Raw genomic sequence first — 16,545 nt, 5'->3', positions numbered from 1 at the left:
AGGCCAGGCTGCTGCTACTGTTCAAGAGCAGCCACCCCACAAAAACCAGGTGTAGTATAGTCATTTGAATTTCAGACTAGGATTTGGGAGACCCACGTTTCAGTCTCCTCTCCGCCGTAGAAGCTCACTGAGTGACCTTGGGCCTGTCACGCTCTCTCAGCCTAACCTACCTCACATGGTTTTTGAGAGGATAAAATGGAAGAGAGAAGAATTGTATAGGCTGTTTTGGGTCACTATTGTGGAGAAAGGTGGGATATAAATGAAATAATAAATGAAAGTGAGGACAGATAAAAATTTGGTGGTTGGGCAGGAAGGAGAGAAGGAAACAAGGAAAAGTGAGGATATGGTTGCCAGAAGGAGGGAATAAGGAAATGGGAAGATAAAGGAGAAAGTGAGGTGCCCTATTCAAGTCCTTACCGGTTTCGCATCATGCAGCTGTATTTGCACCGGCAGTGCACAACTGGGCTGAGCCCAGTGGCCAGCACCATGCAACTGGGCCATAGTTTTCTCAGGTAGAGGCTGCCAGGGAAGGGAAGGAGGGAAAGCTAAAAACAGGCAGATAAAGATGGGTTGGCTGGTAGGTGGGGAGTTGACAAGGAAGAGGAAACGGGGAGAGGCTATGAGGGCTTTCAGAGAAGGGAAAGAAGAAATAGAGGGGGAGGGGGGAAAGACATTCTTCCCCTGCAAGTCCTCATCTGTCTCTGGCTTGTCAATATATTTAATTGTCAGCATGGTCAAAGCAGTGAATGCTTAAATGCAGATATTGGAGCCGTGAACAGACAAGACATATCTTTCTATATACCTGTGGAAGTTGTATACACACCAGGGTGAGGGATTAAACTTCCCAAAATAATTAAAGCAGCACCTGTAGCTTTAAAAAAACAAATGCCACCAGTATCTGTTGCTAGGTAACCACAACAATATTGCCAGCCTTGTAACCCTGGTTTCTGTAAGTAAAAGGGAGGAGGAGGGGCCCTTTCCATGGCTGTTTTGGCCTTTAAGGGAGTATTCATCAGGGTCAGGACTGGTAGCAAACACCAGGCAATTTGCCACTCATGCAATTGCATGACTTGCCCAGTCCTGGTTGTTCAGTGCTGTTCAACACCCCATTAAAGACGCTGTTTTATAGTGATTAATTTCAGACTAGGATGTGAGAGACCCATGTTTAAATAATCTCCACTTTGCTGTGGAAACTCACTGGGTGATCTTCGGCCAGTCACATTCAGACTAACTTTACAGGGTTCCTGTGAGGAGACATGAAATAGAGAAAAATGATGTAAATTCATGGGGGTTCATATGGGGGTTGCCAGGAAGAGGGAAAGAAGTAGTTTTGTGGGAAAGGGGTTATAGAGGGAAATGAGGTTCCCCCACAAATCTTTGTGGGTTCCCCACTGTGCAACTAGGCATGCCCAGTAGCCAGCAACATGCAGTAGTGGGGTATGTTACCAGTGAGGAGGTCTTCTTGCAAGTTGGGGGAATTAGCATACAAGAAGAGGCAGCAAGAGGTGGGTAACTACGGGATCTCCATCTGTGTATACAAGGATTGTCCTGGCTTGAGATCTTTTTCAATAACCAGACAGATGTTTCAATCAAAAAGGGTTTTTTAAAAATTGAAAATAACAAAGAACAGCATGCCAAATGCACACAACACTCACAGAGCTAACTAGAAAGCAGTGGTAAAAACTGAATAGAGTTTGAGGGATTGGGTGATAGTTACCATCCAGAAGAGGGTGTCTGGGAGAGAGAGCATTAAGCGACCAGCACGTCAATGCGGAAGAGCTCAAACGGAGGCCTGAGGGTGAATGCTGGATCTGAGAGCATACACGCAGCTATGGCGGAGAGAGAATTAATTCAGGAACTCCAGGAGGACCCTTTGTCTTTAGGATCCATGCACATCTCTGTGGTGTGTGGTGGGCGGGGGGGGGGGATGAGAGCTGGCCTCACCTGACATCTCCTGCTAGTACATTCAGCTGGGATCTGGCTTCCATATTTCTGCCTGCTTGGGGAGCATTTTGTGTTTAAAACACATTCGGAGAAGGGGCTTATGGCATAGCCATATTCATTAGCCTTCATAATGTTGCGAGGGCAAGTTTGACTGCTAACAGGGGAAGGGAAAATGAGATGCCCCCCACAAGTCCTTGCAGGTCCCCTGCTTGTTTGTGTGTGTATGTAGCTTTCCGTTATGACTTTTAAAAATTTCTAGAAATGTAGCTAGTATTTAAATGTACCTGCTGCATTTCTTTGAACTGAAACAGCATGTATGGAAAGGTGAACTTTCAGCCAGCCAAGAAAAACAAGATCCCCTTAATTTGAGAAGGCCATTGTATGCCTTGTACTCCTTTAGCCCAATCCCTTACCCCCCCCCCCCCATCCTGCTGTCATCTTCGGTAGCTCCACTGGGATTAAAGCTGCAATCTTACGCGCATGTTCTCGAGGTAAGTCCATTGAACTTAATGGAATTGACTTTTGAATGGACATACATTATTGGACAGCAACATTATGAATGCAAAACAAGCGAATGCTATATTTCTTTATAGAGAGAGAGAGAGAGAGAGAGTCATGTTTTGGTAGCAAAGCAATAACTTTAAGGAGGTTAAAAAGAACAATGGTCAAAATTATTTTGAAACTGGAAATTGTATTATTTATTTATTAACAAGATTTTTTTCCCTACCTTTAGGCCCTCATAGGGTTACCATGTGGCTAACACATTAAAAATATATCAATTAAAATCTCATCTTAAAAACAACTAAAACGGTACATAAATGCATCATTAAAACAATTTTAAACCAGTTAAAACACTGAGGGATCGCTGAAGGAAACAACAAGCTAAACAAAGCCTTCACCCATTAACGGGAACAGGTGAATCTCCCTGGGGAGAGAATTCCAGAGTTTTGGTACCACTAAATCAGAAGGCCCTTCTCTGAGCTGCCGCCTCTGAAGATGACCACAGTGGTCATGTAGGTTCATAAGGGAGTAGGCAGGTATGTTGATCTCAAACTATATAGGGCTTTAAAGATCAGCACCAGCACCATTTGTGCTCGGAAACAGATTGGGAGCCAGTGCTTTGTTTATTGTATTGCATGAGACCTCATGACTAAATTGCAGGTACCAGAAATAAGCTTTATGTTGTGACATCCTTTTATCTATACTTGATTTAAGAGGACTCTTAAAGCTAAATAGTCCCAGCAAACATTTGGTGTGATGCAATTTTTTTTATCCCAGACTTACAGGTTTGATTAGGATCTGCTGGTGTTATGAAGTTGTGATTATTGTTTGTTATCTTCTGTTGTAACTTATTGATTGGATTGAATTTTGTTTTTAGCTACTCTTCTATTTTTGAAGGACATGGTGGGCTATAAATTGAGAACGAAATTATTTGGCTTCTGTTTATATCCCAGCCGTCTCCCAAGGACCAGAGTGGTAGAAGATGTTCTCTCAAAATCAATTTCCTGTGAATGGTGTTATTCTAGTGCAGACTCTTGGAGGTTCACAGGCCAAATTAGATAAAACTATGCTTCAGACTGCTCCTCCCATGAGAGTGATCGTTAGTGAGTAGACTGTGTAGGTAACCATGTTCTAAAACCATTTGAGACTATTGATCCAAATTCAGACCATGCAGTACACATCTTGGTAGCATGATGACGATCAAATGGCATCCTTTCACTATCCTATGGTCCAGTCACCAACTTGGCATACGTTGTCCAAGTGCCAGAATATGTTTTTAACAAATCCCTGACCTACCTTGCTTTTTCCACAGCTACACAACAGCTGCAGGAAACACTGGTTTAAAATTCTGTGGGGATCCGATTTGGCTTGAGACTCTGGTGTGGGGTAAAGAGGGGCTCTTGCCTCCCCACTCCCTGCAATCCTATGCCAAATCTGGCCCCTGCAGACTTTTAAGACAATGTTCACAGCTGTGGGGAACCCAGATCTGACTTGTTAAAAATTTATTGTGTAGTCTGGCCTTAAGCAAGCAGAACATGAGATTAATTTCTAGGGCAGTTTGATACTGGGTATGTGCTTTTATTTTAACTCTCTGTAAATCACCCTTTAAGATGGGTGTGTCTAGAAGTTTCCAGTACTTTAGCAAGTAAATTCGTTCACTCTTTGTTGCTCAATTTTGCCCACTTCCAGTTGCTTCAGTACCTATACAAAAATATCTGAATGTCAATAAGTGGAAGCATCTGTTCTGGGTGACTCTGGCCAGGCCTGATTCAAATACAGGCATACACTTTAAAAGCCCTAAGCATCTAGTGAGTTGGTTGTTGTGGATTTTCCGGGGTGTATAGCCGTGGTCTTGGCATTGTAGTTCCTGACATTTCGCCAGCAGCTGTGGCTGGCATCTTCAGAGGTGTAGCACCAAAAGACAGAGATCTCTCAGTGTCACAGTGTGGAGAAGATGTTGGCAGGTAATTTATATCTACTCAGGAAAGTGGGTTTGGGCTGAGTCATCCTGTAGGAGTTTCCCAGGGTGTGGAACTCCTACAGGATGACTCAGCCCAAACCCACTTTCCTGAGTAGATATAAATTACCTGCCAACATCTTCTCCACACTGTGACACTGAGAGATCTCTGTCTTTTGGTGCTACACCTCTGAAGATGCCAGCCACAGCTGCTGGCGAAACGTCAGGAACTACAATGCCAAGACCACGGCTATACACCCCGGAAAATCCACAACAATCATCATTCTCCGGCTGTGAAAGCCTTCGACAATACATCTAGTTAGTTTTCCTATATCAGATCATTTAATTCCTGGCAAGAGGTATACCTCAGTAACGTTTTAGGTCCGTTAGCAGGTGTAATACACAAGTAAATACTATTGGAGAATTTCTGCTTCCATTCTAAGTTTTTATTAAAACATAATTATTCAGCATTCTCAGCATTAGTTTAATGGACATACCATGTGTGGTACCATTCCTACATCTATATATATAAAGACAAGTGTCCTGACTGACTCATCAACGCCCAGCCCAAATTCCTGGACCTAGAAACATGAAATTTGGGGAGAAGGTTCCTTTTGTGATGTAGAGACTCAGTAAGAAGGGATTTTAAGAAATTCGCCCCCTAAGGGGGTAAAAAGGGGTAAAATGTGTTTTTCCATAGGAATACAGCTTCCCTGTGTGGCTGGCAGGGTGCTCCCTCCCCCACCGCCAACTGCCACTCTTCCCTGAGGTCATTTGCATATGAGGCCTGATTGGTCTTCTCCCCAACATTCTAGAGTATACCGTTGTTGTTGGGAGTCACTGAATGTGTCCTGAAGTAAAAATTGACCTCCCAGTCTTCCCCTCTAGGGTTGCCAATTTCCCTGTGGGGCCTGGCTTTCCTGTCACCTATTAAAAAGAGGTGACAGAGAGTAGCTATTATACTACAAAACCAACGCAAACCCCAGCCCCCCAACAGAAAAATGTTACATACCTGTAAGTATTATAACTGGATTTAAAGTAGTTAAATACCGTAGCAAAGCATGGGCATCAAGCTAGTAGATCATTAAATGAAAGCAATTAATTACATGAATCCATAGAAGTTTCTTACCCTAAAGAAGCAGGTCACAAGCAAGGAGGCCCTTCTAGAAAATTCCTCATCAATTCAACTTCCTGTGTTTATAGGTTGTTAAAATAATCTCAACAATAGCTTACAGTCCCGTTTGATAAGGGTGCACATTCTTGTCTAACCCCTTATCTTAACTGCAAATACCATACAAGGTTACCTATACTTGAAATGCCTTTTTAAAATACATAAAAAAATGTTAGTTCATTCTTGTTACTTTTTATCTTGCTCTAGATAAAACTACTGATTATAAGTTTCTCATACATAAGAGCAGAGGAGTTAGCCGTGTTAGTCTGTGGTAGCAAAATCAAAAAGAGTCCAGTAGCACCTTTAAGACTAACCAATTTTATTGTAGCATAAGCTTTCGAGAATCAAGTTCTCTTCGTCAGATGCATCTTCTCTCTCTTCCCCTTCTCCCCCCTCCTCTTCTATATTTGACCAGTTTCTGTACCATGCATCTGACGAAGAGAACTTGATTCTCGAAAGCTTATGCTACAATAAAATTGGTTAGTCTTAAAGGTGCTACTGGACTCTTTTTGATCATACATAAGAATATCTTTTTGGCCCTCAACCAATATACCCATCCTTGAATCATATCTTCACAGTTGTGAAGTTGGATATTCTTGCCATTTTCAGACTTATCTCTGTACCTGAGCCTCAACACCTGATCTCTATTGATACTGGTTAGCTGACTCTTCTAATGTATTCAAGGCCATGCAATTGTATTACCGCTTTGTTTCGTGTTTCTCTCAAAGGTTTTCTACTTTGGGTCCCTAGATTGTCTTTGAGGCGTGTTTAGCTGACAAGACATCCTTTATGATCTTGTTCAAATCCATTAACTGTTCTCCTTTATTTCTGGCTATATCTAGAATACATCAAGTTGTAACCAAGAACCTTCCATTGTTTAATGATCTTTACTGCAAACTTTTCCAGTGACTGTAAAGGATAATTTTCAAAATTGAAATGCAACTTAGAATAGCATTTTTTTTCCTTCTAAAAGATTTTACTTTATTCTAACATACACTTTAAAATTGGCTTGGCTTTGCCAATATTTTCTTTATCAGGAAAATTCCAGAGGAGTTTGCTGTACTTCATATACTTCACTTTTGTACTTTAATTTGCTATGCTTTGTTGTAGCAGATACAACAAAGAGCCCTGTGGCATCTTAAAGGGGTGAGTTAGAAAGGCCTGAAGTGGTCTTCTGCACTGAGAAATGCTTTTTGATCAGTAGACTTCAATGCGTTCTTAGCCATGATACCATGTTGGAAAAGGACACTGTTGATCTTTAGAAGAAGATGAGCATTTAAAATTCCATTTTGAGTCTATTTTACAGCTATTTCAAAAGTCTGTAGACAAATTAGGATTGTACCAGCTCTGCACAGTAATGCTCAGCCCTGACTTATGTGTACTATCATTGCTTGTTGCAACTAGATACTTTTCTTCTATGTTTTTAAATCCATAACATGCAGACAGATCATTTTTGGCTGTTTAGCAAGGTTTCATAGTCCTGCTACTCTGTTGTATAACTTTACTTTTCTAAAAGTAGTTGTTAACCAGTTGTAAAGAACACTTGGGCTGAAAACTGTTCCCAGAAGTCCACACCTCTTTGTGCTAATATAAATTTTATTCGGAAAAGAAGGAAGTATTTTATAGCCTTCAATCAATTCTTTCTTCTCTTGGTGTCAGTAGAAAGCTAGAGAGTTTGAAAGAGAACAGGAAAAGCAACCACCATCAAGCTGATGCTGTAGAGCTGTTCAAACACTTCTATTGTAGCTGAACTGTATTTTCATTTTAGACCTCACATATTGCAAAAAAAAAAAAAAGTTTAGTGTGGGTTTCAAGAAGTTCAACAATATAGACATATCATTATCTGTTCAATGAAATAATAAAAAAGCAACCTTCCAGCAAAAAAACCCAATCTTGTAACTTTTCTAAAAATCTTATTTCACTTTCATGAGTATACAGAGTTTTATCACATTTCATGATGGTTACTAAGGATGTTTCTCATTCAAGCTTGGTGCACAGGTAAAAGTTTTCTCAATTCTTTACAGTTGAAATGTATGCAAATATGGTACAGCCTTTATTGAATGGTGTGTTGCATGTTTCTATCCTTTCCCATATTTTTTTTAAAAAGAACTGTTTGTCTCGTGGAAAGCTTGCATGTTAAGGAGAAAGCTAGACTGAAATCCTCCATAACATGCTAATTTTCCACAAGCAGGAAACATTTGTTTGAGGTGAGAACTTTGAAATCCCGCTACCCATAAAATGGTAATATCCCTTGCCATTTCTACATAGTTGTAATTGTACTTGGGATTGATTCACTCCATGTGTCGTCATTTGTTGGCATCACTCTGATTCACTGCTGAGTGTGTGAACTGCCTCCTTTGGAAAAGGGTAATGTGAGATGAAATTAATTGTTCTCAGTGGAGACTGAAAGCAGTTGGTCATTCTCCTCTCCACCATTTTATCCTCACAAAAACCCTGTAAGTAGCTTAGTCTGAGAGTGTGTAACTGGCCCAAGGTTACCCAGCAAGCTTTCTTGGCAGGGTCGGAATTTGAACCTGGATTCTAGTGCAATGCTCTAGCCGCTACTCCACACTGCCATTCACTGAAAAGGAAGGCCTTGATGGCTGCTTAACATATGCATGTCATCAGATGATGTGGCAATAAGTAAATGATAAGCATGCCTATATCGATGTCTTATACATACTGAATTTGGGAATACTGCTCTGGGCAGAAAGCCAATGTGGGCTATTTAAATAAAACTAGCCCTTTAATTTTGCTCCAAAAGCCATAGGCAGCCTCTAAAACCTTGGTGTAATAAGAAAATATTAAAACATCTGGTTTTGAGGTTAGCATTCAGCAGGAGAGTAGATAAAGCTTTATACTGTTGGATTTTTAGAATTAGCTGTTACTAGGATAAATTTCTGGCTGCTGTGACTCATGAGATGGCTGAAGACCTTCAGTACGACTCAAACCACTGTAAATTCTCTGGCTAGCACAAAATTCATCTGTGCTTCAAATGGATTCTAAGCCAATTAATTTCTAAGATGATTCACTATTCACTTTTAAAAAGTGACAACTTAGCGCCATCAAGGTTTGTGTTCTTGCCAGTTAGGGAGAATTGCTCCCAGTGGAGACACTGATATAATTAAGGGGGTTTGTGCTTTTTTTGAGATGTCATCATCTCTATAAACCCATTACGGCAGGGCCAGTCTCACCATCCATTGTAGAATTTCATAACCCCTATTCTGTTGCAACTTGAGCAATTAAATGCATAGTAGTCACATTAGGAACGTATGTATAATTTTGCAGTCATTAAAGAGATTATTTAACAGCTGGAATCCAGGGAGGAAAAGCAGAGACCTGTGATTAGGCAATTTTTGCCTATCCCTAGCATAGCTTTGCCAAGCCATGTGTGATGAACAGCCATTTGAGAGAAATGGACGCGTGCAGGCCAAGCCCGTGCAAGTTTAACATGGAAGCAGTCCTGATTCCAGTGGAGCTTAGTGTTAAGTCAAGCATGTCTAGGAGTGCAGCCTTAATGTCTCTTGCATGCAGACATCTTTGTGTGAGTGGCCAAGGGTGGTTATGATCAGCTATTTCTAAGTGCTTGCCAAGTTACTAATTTTTTATTACTCTCTTGGAATCTGTAACTGTTCACTGTTTGGGTGGGGTAGGGATTGTTGCTGCTTTCTTCCCATGCATTTTGTTAGGTCAAATTATTATTGCATAAAAAGCCACTGCAATCTGTTTCCCTAATAATCCCCACCCCACCCAATATAATCTTGCTGTATTAGCCTGACAACAAGAATGCTAGCCTTGCCTGCTTTCTATTCACGTAGGGCCCAGTCCTCGCCTATTACCTGAGAGGAAAATTTCTCCAGTCCTTAGGTGAGAGCAGGGTTTTGCCCTCTATAGATCTACAGTTCTTATATTGCCTTCTATAGCTCTACAGTTCTCTTTTATATAATTTCATTTATTATACTTCAGACAGTCTCCCCCCCACACACACAATTAATCCCTGCGATTTTACTAATGCACAATATTGCAAATGCGTTGCTACCATGGCCAACAGACTTTAAATCACTTGTGAATCTCTAAACCTCTTATGCTGATTAAAAGTGTTAAGGTTATTATTTTTTATGTAACGAGCTAAATTAAATTTATGTTGCCATTCACGGAATACTCCAGTATTGCTAAACGCATTGGCTTCAGCTTGATTGGGCTGTATGAATCTGTGATCTTGGGTTAAATGCAATGAGTAGCAGGTCTTGAACTCTCTTTAAGCTATAGAGCAATGATCCCTGATGCTGTGTCAACCAATGGTATTCCTAGCACCCATTTGCATCTTCTCCAAAGCAAAGAGCTAGTCCTGGCTTTCCTCCCCCTCTCTAAAGCAGGACGTGCTTCAGATGAACACAGGAGACATAACTTTTGTGTCCGCAGGGAGCACTCATTCAGAAACAGCTACCTCCATCACTGGCTTGAAACCTCTGAACGTTTTGTGATCCACCCCAGCACTTGATGGCAGCCATTTTGTGGGAGTGCCCATCACCTCTCCTAGAAATTCCAGAAGTGCCCAGAAGCTCAACAAGAGTGGAGACCCATGGTTTAGACTAGACATGGGCATGAACAGCAATACGAACTAAAAAAACCCACGAACAGCCCATTCATCTGTTCACAAACAAGCCGTTCGTGAGTCCTCATTTCAAACGAACAGGTGGTCATCGCAAGCCTCGTTCATTGCGTTTGGCAGCCGTTTGTCAAGCCAGACAGTCTGGCGCCTTTCAATCAATTGCCCTGGCAAAGGCAGGGACTGAACTCTGTCTGAACTCCTGGCTTTCCTTCTGGCTTTAACCCTTCAGCTTCCAGCAGACAGTCCAGTTTTTGCCACTCAGAAGAGAAATAGACAGCAAAGGGGGGGAACCCATGGATCATACCTTTCCCGGGGTGCAATCTCTCTGAAACTTGGGGGGTCTTCAGAGGACACTATGTTCCCTGCAAATTTGGTGGGTATTAGACATTGGGAAGGTCAGTTTTGTAGCTTCCAACAGGCAGTCCCGTTTTTGCCACTGTGAATAGAAAATGACAGCAAAGGGGGTGGTGCCGGCTCTCCCAATGCGAGAGGGATGGAGAGAATCTCTCTGTCCCACTGGCACCGGGAAGGAGAAGCCCTGAGGCGTCAGCTCTGCCTGCTGTCAGAGGGATGAGGGGAGTCATCCTGCTGTCTGCTGCCTGCTGTCAGAGGGACAAGGGGAGTCTCTCTTCATCCCTCTGACAGCAGACCGAAGCAGCCATGCAATGCCGTCTCTGTCCGCTGTCAGAGGGATGATGGAGAGAATCCATCCCTCTCACACCCGGCAGCAGCAGCCCAGTGGCACGGGGGTGGGGCAGGGGCTGGGGGTTGTGGGGTGTTTAAAGGGCCCTTCCCCTTGCACGTGGCAGGAAAGGGCCCTTTAAATGATCAGCTGGCAGGCGACAAGGGGAATCTCCCCTGCCACCTGCCAGCTGATCGTTTAAAGGGATCTTTAAAGGGCCACGAACACGAACATGTTCATTAAGGGGACATGTTCGCTTCTGTTTGTTGTTTGTTGTTTATGGATGGCAACGAACAGGGTGTTTGTAATTTTTTCCCCGTTCGTGCCCATGTCTAGTTTAGACATCATTTTATGCAAATGAATGGGGATCCCTTTCACTTTCTTTAGTAAAAAACTTTATTAGCTGCCTGCACATGAAAAGACAGTTTAACATGGTTTCCAACATTAAGAACAAAATTTACATAATATTTACTTCTTAAAATTAAGAGCATAAGCAGAGGCCTGCTGGATCAGACCAGTGGTCCATCTAGCCCAGAATCCTGTCTTACACAGTGGCCAACCAGTTGCTATGGCAGACCAACAAGAGGGCACAGAGGCCCAGGCCTTCCCCTGAAGTTGGTATTCAGAGGTTTGCCTCTGAATGCGGAGATTCCTTTTAGTCACCATGGATATTAGCTACTGATAAAAACTTATCCTCCATTAATCTGCTCAATCCCCTTTTAAAGCTGTCGATGCCTGTGGCTATCTTTACATCATCTGGTAGTGAATTCCATATCTTAATCACTTATTGTGTAAAGAAATATTTCCTTTTGTCTGTCCTGAATCTACTGCCCATCAGCTTCGTTAGAGGACCTTGAGTTCTAGTATTTTTGGGAGAACAAGAAAAAGTCTTTTTTCTTTACCCAGTATATAATTTTATAAACCTCTACCATGTCCCCCTTAATCGTTTCTTTTTAAACTGAAAAGCCCCAGATTTCAACCTTCCCTCACAGGAAAGGTGCTCCAAATCCCTAATTATCATAATTGGCCTCTTCTGTACTTTTTCTACCTCTGCAATGACCTTTTTGAGATATGGTGACCAGAACTGTACACAGTATTTCAAATGAGGCCAATAATTATACCTTGCCTTTCCCATAGCTTGAGGTGGCTTACAGATCAAATTTTAGAAGTATAAAATACTATTTAACCCCACATAACCTCCCTCTGCCCTAAAAAAAGTCTGCAGCCTACACCCCATTAAAAGCCCTAGCAAATTAAGTAGCCTTCCAGCATCTCCTAAACACTTCTAGAGACAGCATTCCACTCACCTTCTCAGGGAGGCCATTCAACAGTATGGGAGCTATAAACGGAAAAGATGCCAAGTAGACTACCCTATATAGGGGAACAGATAGCAGTTGGCAATCTGAGTGCTGCAACTGGTGTCCAATAACATATAAGAAAAGACTGTCCTATAGATATGTGGGTACTAGGGTGTGAAGGAGTTTAAACTAGCAGCTTAAACTGAACTCTGAAGCAATATGGCAGCCAATGTTGCTGTTTTAAAACAGGCAAGATAAATTCCTGTTGACTCCTGGCAATTGTACTGCCAGGGGCGGAGCAAGGGTTTACCTCGCTCGTGGCCGGCCGGCCGGGCGCCCCCACGCGCGCACGAGCGCACGCGCGCACCAGCCTGCGTGATGACATCACGCATGACATCACGGGAGCGCACACGCCGCCGCCGGCCCGATTGCTGCGGCGGGCAGCCTCCGAGCTCTCCCGCTCGGTTGTGTGCGCCGCCGCAGATGCCTGCCCACGGTGGCTGCGCCTGGCCAGGGGCTTGTGCTGGCGGCGGCAGCAGCACGGGGTGGGAGGGATAGGAGGCTGGTGCTTTGTGGCACGCGCTCCCGCCCACCGAGCCTCCTCCAGCGCTCCCTCCGGCACCCCGCGCCTGCAGCCACCGCCTACCTGGCCTCTATAGGCCCGCCGCCCCTGTGTACTGCTACATTCTGAACAAGCTTGCAATTTCTGGGTTGTCTTCCAAGTGCAACCCAACATAAGGTGCATTACCGTAGTCCACATGAGGTTACAAAAACAGATCTGTGAGTGCAGACTAGCTGAGAATAAGAAAGGGGAGAATTGGTGAACCAAAAGCAGCTGACAGAAGATGGTTGACCATTGCAACAGCCTGCTTTTCAAAGAGTAGTGCTGAGTCTATGAGCATCCCCATTGTCACAATGCAAAATTAGCTGGTCATTTTGGGGTATTTGGCCTTTCTCATATTTGGCCATCCACTTCATAATGGATCTGGCCATCCACTAGCATTGGATGAGGAGCTCCCTTTTCTGATGCCATTCATCCGGTGGGGGAGCTTTTTTCGAGTGGGTGGCCAATGGCATGGATGTAGGGGTACAGACATGACACCCATGCGCTTAACCTGCTCTGCAAATGTCAACTCCAGTCCATCCACCACAAGTGGACCCAGTCCTTCTAAACATATCAGGCTTCCTGACTTCATTCTTTTCTGGATTTAGCTTATTTTTTCCCCTCCTGATCATGGCCTCTAAGCACTGGTTCAGAGCTAAGATAGAAGAAGATGGAAACTTAGATAATGAAATATGGAGCTGAATGTCTTATACATCTTGATAACATCCAGCTTCAGAGCTCTAGATGATCTCATTCAGCAGCCTCATACTGAAGAGCATGGGTAAGCAAATACCCATGGCCCTCTGCAAAACCAGTCACAACCTGTTGATTCTGCTTCTTGGAGGAAAATTTTGTAGTCAGTCTGACAGAAAACACCAAAAATCGCCTAAGATATAATTCTGCTAACACCAACTCCATATTACAAGCAATGGATAAGAATGGATTGATTGCAGATAACCTAACAGCATCAACAGGAATTACTGTCTGCTGAACCCAGACTTGAAGTGAGTCAAGGGCAGATGTCTCATCCAGAAGTCCCTGGAGCTGCTCCACTACCGCAGCCAGTTTGGTGTAGTGGTTAAGAGCGCAGGACTCTAATCTGGAGAGCCATGTTTGATTCCCCACTCCTCCACTTGAAGCCAGCTGGGTGACCTTGGGTCAGTCACAGCTTCTAGGAGCTCTTTCACCCCACCCACCTCATAGGGTGTTTTGTTGTGGGGATAATAATAACATGCTTTGTAAACCGCTTTGAGTGGGCATTAAGTTGTCTTGAAGGGTGGAATATAAATCGAATGTTATTCTGTCACCTTCCCCATAAAAGGTAAAGTGAAGAACAGCTTATAACTCGTCCTTAGCCAATGAAGGGTTTTAAATAGCAAATAGCTAACATCCACTTCCTTCAAAGATCTAGGAAGAGTCAGCAAGGCATGAATAATTTTCACCAATGGCATTTTCATGTTGCATGTAATGTGCAGATTCAACCTAACAGCTAAGCAATATGTATGAAGTTTCTTTGTGTTTAGCTGACATAGAAACGAAATAACCAACTGCAGTCCTAGAACTGCTAAGGCAGGTCTTAATTCTTTCTTAGAGCTGCTCTGCACGAAGGAATTGCAGGCATCTGAACTGGCATAATCAACTACCAGCTCCCCTGACAAAAGCAGTGGGTGGCAGGAAGAGAAATTCAAGCAATTAGCAAATCAGAACAGCATTTCTAAGACAAATCTTCCATTGTGCTCCTCAGTCTTATTTCCAGGAGTGAAGTGTTTAGGTTTTTTTTATTGCTCACTAGCTTGATGCCCATGCGTCACTGCGGTCTTTAACTACTTTAAATCTAGTTATGATATTTATGGGTATGTAACATTTTTTGGTTTGCTGGGGGGGGGGTGTTGAGTTGGTTTTGTAGTATGAAACTGAGAATATAAAAACACTTCACCCATAGCTAGAATTTTTCAGTTGACATCTGGATTTTCTGTGGAAATAGTGCTCAAAATGAAAAAATGGAGCTGGGAAATAGAATTCCTCCACTGTCTTTCATGCATTACGTCCTCATAACTGCTTGATAAATAGAAGAGAACAACAAAAAAGGAAGAACAAGAGACTTGTTCCAAAAGATCTGAGAAATCAAAGGGAAATTCAAGCCACAGCTTGGGATGCTGAAAGATCAACATGAAAATACAATATCTGATCAGGACAAAATAAAGGAAAGATGGAAACAATACACTGAAGAGATGGAAGGATGACAGATACTGTTGATGAAGAATCTTTTGATGAAGAACCAGAAATCCTAGAAAGTGAAGTAAAAGCTGCACTCAAAGCAATTGAGAGAAACAAAGCACCTGGAATAGATGTAATGCCAATACAGCTATTTCAAGCCACAGAAATGGAGTCCATCAGAATCTTAACAAGAATATGTCAACAAATATGGAAAACAAAACAATGGCCCACAGACTGGAAACGCTCAGTCTACATTCCAATCCCCCAAAAAGGGGACGCCAAGGAGTGCAGCAACTATCGGACAATCACATTAATTTCTCATGCAAGCAAAGTGATGCTCAAAATTATACAGCAAAGACTCTTACCATATATAGAATGAGAAATGCCAGATGTTCAAGCTGGATTCAGAAAAGGAAGAGGCACCAGAAATCACATTGCAACGATGGCTAATGGAACATACCAGGGAATTTCCGAAGAAAATCAGCCTGTGTTTTATAGATTACAGCAAAGCTTTGGACTGTGTGGATCATGAAAAGCTATGGAAAGTCTTAAAAGAAATGGGGGTGCCACAACATCTGATTGCTTTGATGCACAACCTGTACTCTGGACACGAGGCTACTGTCAGAACAAAATATGGGGAAACAGAATGGTTTCTGATTGGCAGGGATGTCAGACAAGGATGCATATTATCTCCCTACTTGTTCAACCTCTATGCAGAGTATATCATAAGAAAAGCTGGATTAGATCTTGAAGAAAGTGGAGTGAAAATTGGTGGGAGGAACATTAACCATTTGAGATATGCAGATGACACCACATTACTAGCAGAAAACAGTAAAGACTTGAAATGGCTACTGATAAAAGTTAAAGGAGAAAGCGCCAAAGCAGGATTACAACTGAACATCAAGAAGACAAAAATAATGACCACTGAAGAATTACCCAGTTTTAAAGTTGACAATGAGGAAATTGAAGTTATTCAAGATTTTCTATTCCTTGGCTCAATCATCAACAACAGGGGGACTGCAATGAAGAAATCAGAAGAAGATTAAGACTTGGAAGAACAGCTGTGAGGGAGCTAGTTGAGATCCTTAAAGATAAAGATGTCTTTCTGGGAACCAAGATCAAGATAATCCAAACTATGGTATTCCCCATTGCCATGTATGGATGTGAAAGTTGGACGGTAAAGAAAGCTGACAGGAAGAAAACTGATTCATTTGAAATGTGGTGCTGGAGGACAGTTTTGCAGATACCATGGACAGCCAAAAAGACAAATAAGTGGGTACTAGATCAAATCAAGCCTGAATTCTCCTTAGAAGCTAAAATGACAAGACTAAAGCTATCGTACTTTGGTCACATCATGAGTAGACATGGGTACGAACGGAACCCCTCCCCCCGAACAAGCTGTTCATTGTTCATTGCCATCCACAAACAACGAACAATCAACAGTAATGAACATGACCCTATTCACAAACATGTTCATTGTTCGTGGCCCTTTAAAGATCCCTTTAAACTATCAGCTGGCAAGGGGGATTCCTCCCCCTGCCACTGGCCAGCTGACAGTT

The sequence above is a fragment of the Eublepharis macularius genome, chromosome 2, assembly GCF_028583425.1.
Source record: "Eublepharis macularius isolate TG4126 chromosome 2, MPM_Emac_v1.0, whole genome shotgun sequence".
In the NCBI taxonomy this organism is placed as follows: domain Eukaryota; kingdom Metazoa; phylum Chordata; class Lepidosauria; order Squamata; family Eublepharidae; genus Eublepharis; species Eublepharis macularius.
The sequence above is the reverse complement of the archived record's forward strand: the minus strand, read 5'-3'. Positions refer to the sequence as shown.